The sequence below is a fragment of the Natrix helvetica genome (assembly GCF_964273705.1).
Source record: "Natrix helvetica genome assembly, chromosome: 11".
In the NCBI taxonomy this organism is placed as follows: domain Eukaryota; kingdom Metazoa; phylum Chordata; class Lepidosauria; order Squamata; family Natricidae; genus Natrix; species Natrix helvetica.
This window is the reverse complement of record NC_138562.1, coordinates 8377303-8381344: the sequence shown is the minus strand read 5'-3', so window position 1 is coordinate 8381344 and position 4042 is coordinate 8377303. Positions and strand designations below refer to the sequence as shown.

At 38.2% G+C, this 4042-nt stretch overlaps 1 pseudogene across 1 annotated transcript; it reads right to left on the bottom strand.

Moving 5' to 3' along the window:
* Positions 1-1509: 1509 nt before the first annotated feature.
* LOC309397580 (small ribosomal subunit protein eS12-like) lies at positions 1510-1991 on the bottom strand (annotated as a pseudogene). Its single transcript has one exon. The product of its transcript is annotated as a small ribosomal subunit protein eS12-like (transcript).
* Between the last annotated feature and the right edge of the window lie 2051 nt (positions 1992-4042).

The window sequence follows — 4042 nt, the reverse complement described above, 5'->3', positions numbered from 1 at the left end:
TTATTTGTTATGACAGATACAAAGCAAACAGGATGAGTGGGCGAAGTTTGTGGGGAAACTTGCAGACGGATTTCATGCACAAAATAAATTTCACAGGATATAGATGGAGGAGGGCCACATATCTTTCAAAGCCACCACGGGGCTACTTGTTGTCTAAGAGAAAATTAGCATAATTAACAAAAGGAGAAGAAATAATGTGACTTATTTAATAAAATACATATTCGGTTTATTAAAAAGTTAATATTGTTGGAATTAATGGTGCTGTTTTGCCTTCCCAGCTGGCTGTCATTAATAGCAGTGTTCTAATATTTACGGCTGCCACAAGGAAGAGAAGGTCAGCTGGACAGTACAAGAAGCAATGGATGGAAACTAACCAAGGAAAGAACTAACCAAGAATGAAGGAGAATTTTTTTGACAGTTAATTAGAACAATTAATTAGTGGAACATGAAGTTGTGGATGCTCCAAAACTTGTTTTCCCAGTTTGAGCTCATGCTTTGCTAACATAAAGTCTCCAAGATCACCTTTCTCCTCCTCTACATAGTTATTGAGTTAAACATTAGCAACTAACTAGAACAAATTTGTAGTAACTAATAAGTAAAACACATAATGTACTTTTCACAGTTAAGTCCATTTCATGGAGCTCCAACATGAAAAGCAAAACTCTGAAACATTCTCTTTGGATGAGAGAATCTTTCCAATGTTCTTTCTCTTACATTCAACTTCGCCACTGGCGTTCCATTGCTGGAGGTTTGCAAGAAAAATTGGGCAGCCATTTGCCCAAGATGGAATAAGAATTCCTGACTTGGACAGAAGGTTAGACTAGAAGACCTCCAAAGCCCCTTCCAGTCTTATGATTCTATAATTCCTTCCATCATATTCATGAAAATGGACCAAATTTCACTTTTTTAAAAAAAGCCCCAAAAATATCTAAATGGATTCTAAACCAATGTTACTTTTAGGATAGTAAAGCAGATACTTTGACATTTGGTAAATGAATAGGTGTAATAACCAAATGCCCATTTCTACTAAATTCTAGAAAGCAATTTCAGAATTAATGTTCAGTCAGCAGCAGGGTTTATCATAGATACAAAGGAAGATTGATAAACATCAGAATGTTTTTGTTACTATCCAATCTGCATGTGATAAATCAGTCATAAGGAAGTTACTCCCACACTGGAATTAAAGAGCTTGATCTGCACATCAGCGTAATAAGGTAACTGGAGAGAAATCTGTAAAATTATGTCCTGCCTACATATAGATGTATGGGAAAATGACTATAAGTAAGCAAATCCCATTAACTGTGACAGCCAAGGCATGTGGGGCAGATTGTGTATAAGCAGCTGAACAGTATCAGTTGTGTAGTCACTTAGTAAAGGTACCCACACCTAATTTTACAGTTAATATGACAACATTTAGCTACTTTCAAGGAGACTTGCTGATCTGATAACAACTTTTTATAAAAAAACAGGATTTCCCAGGTGGTTTATCAAGTAAGAAAGATCCTTGAGTTTGTTTGTTTTTTCAGTTCAAATGTATTTTATTTGTTCATTTCTTGCACTTGAAGTATTCTTCGATGACATTTTTGGCCTGAGATTCTTTGCCATAGTCTTTAACAACCACACAACTGCAACCCACAACTTTATGAGCTTTTCCTTCTCTGTCAAGCTTGCAGAGACCTACCCACTCACCAAGCTTCTTGTTATCATCAACTTTTATCAGATTGATTTGATGTTCAGCACAAAGAGCTTCAACCAGCTTTGCATACATAGGTTCATCACAATTGGATGCAAGAATGCAAAGATGGGCTTGATGTTTGTCCAAGGCTTTGGCAGTTTCATGAATTCCACAAGCTGGAATCATGGATAAGTGCCATTTTCAGCACTTCTTGATGGGTGTTGTTGACATGCATTATGTCTCCAGCAGTTATGCCTTCCTCGGTCATGGTTGGTGGTAAATGCTTCCATCCGGAGTTCCTTACAAATTCCATGAGTCGCCGATGAAAAGGAAGCATGATCCTTGAGTCTTAAAGAGGGTACAACAAATGTATGAGAATTAAGTTCCACTAAGTTCAGTCTTGGTAATGCTCCAGGAAGATATTGTTACCAAAAAGTCACAGAACAATGAACAACTGACTTTATTTATCACATCATTAGTTTGGCAGTTCTCTTGGAAGGTTAAGACATTGTGAGAAAGGTGTGGGTTTTTAAAACGAATACAGTTAACTTCATGTCTATGGAGAGTCTCAGTCCCATCCAGGTCATGGTTGTCCCAAAGGTGCTTTTTCAAGAGGCAACTGGAATTTCTGGTTTCTGTTTGAAGACGTTTCGCTTCTCATCCAAGAACCTTTTTCAGCTCTGGATGGAGGGTGGGGAATGGAAGGATTTATACTCCTTGAGTATAAACAAATACTTCCATTCCCCACCATCCAACCACCATCCAACCAGAGCTGAAGAAGCTTCTTGGATGAGAAACAAAACATCTTCAAACAAAAACCAGAAACTCCAGTTGCCTCTTGAAGAAGCATTTTTGGGACACTTAACTTCAGTTAGAAATAAGGGTTACAAGCATTTTTTTTAAAAAAAAAAACCAATTCCTTTGTGAAGTTTAGGCAATACCGTTAGCAACATGGTTGTAGCTCCTCCAGCTTTTATTTTATACTGTGCAAGGAACTAGGCATATTTTTTTTAAAAAAAAATCACACATACAAGTTTGCATGGTTAATTTTGGAGACCATGTATGTTGCAGCTATCTTTTCTAGGCATGTTGCACAGTTAGTCTTGACTTTACAATAACTCCTTTTGATTCTTTGAGCTACGCGTCCTTCCTACATTGTACAGTAGAATTTAACAGCCAGTCTCATTTTCTCTGGCCAGATAATAACCAATGAATCAGCTCTCCTAATAACTAAATTGGCATTGCAGCAAGGAAGCCCCCATAATGTTGTAACACAACAGGTTTCCTCTTTTAGAATCATGGTTTAGAGTTTTCAGCTCCTAGACTTTCCTTTCCTTTTTTGACCTACTTATTCTGTAAATTAATTTGCATAAGTGTAAATACCTCCAGATGTTTTCCCTATTTATTTGCTGTTGGGATCATTCTGCATTTTCTAAATTCCATCTCAACTAGGGTAATTTCAAAAGCTGGTAGCAGAATAGCAGGCATACTTTGCCAGGCTTAAGCTTCCTTTGAATCAACTTCATGCCTAGCGCTAATAGGCTCTGTTCCACAATGCACTTTAATCCAGTTAGTCATTATCCCAGTCAAAAGTATTTCTGGCAACCCATAGTCATCCCAACTAGGTCAACGCTCCCATTTAGGGAATAAAAAGTCCTGATCTACATTCTCAAATTCTCCAAGAAGCATCTAGTATCCCCAAACATTTGCCGCATGAAGTTCATGTGCTCGTTTTGTTCCTTCCTTAGGCAGGTAGGCAGTTTAAGAGATATGTTTTTTGTGATGGAATGTGCAATTGGAGAAGCAGTGGATGGGACTCAGAGCAATACAAAACTTTCCCAGGGAGAAAGTGTTAAAGTATTCATGAGTGGGAGAGACATGGGAACAAGGTCAGCCAATGAATAGGCATAGCAACTAAATCAGCCAATGGGAGCTTAAACAGATCTGAGTCTGCTGCTCTGAGAAGTAAACAAGCAGTCTTTCTTGGCTTGTCTGCTGAAATGAAACAAACTGCTTGTGTTTGCCTGTAACATTCCTCCCTTGTGTTTACTTGGAAGTACCACCTGTTGGTATTGTACATTTATTCATCTATTCCTATGTATATAAAGAAGTTAATGAATCCTGCTGCATCAGTTATCTGTGTGTGCTTCTGGATTTGTATTTATGCAACAAACTCTGACAGAAAGGCAGTAGAAGTAACACAAAGGTTTCCCAGAGAGTATCCTAGATTAAGAGACTGCACAGTCCTGAGCTGGATGGTGGGGGGGGAGAGAGGCTGGGCATAGCTGCACCCTAGGATCTGCCAGGATACATCTCTTAAGTTAGAAGGTTATATAGTTTTATCTTGGCAAGATTCTGTCCATTAGA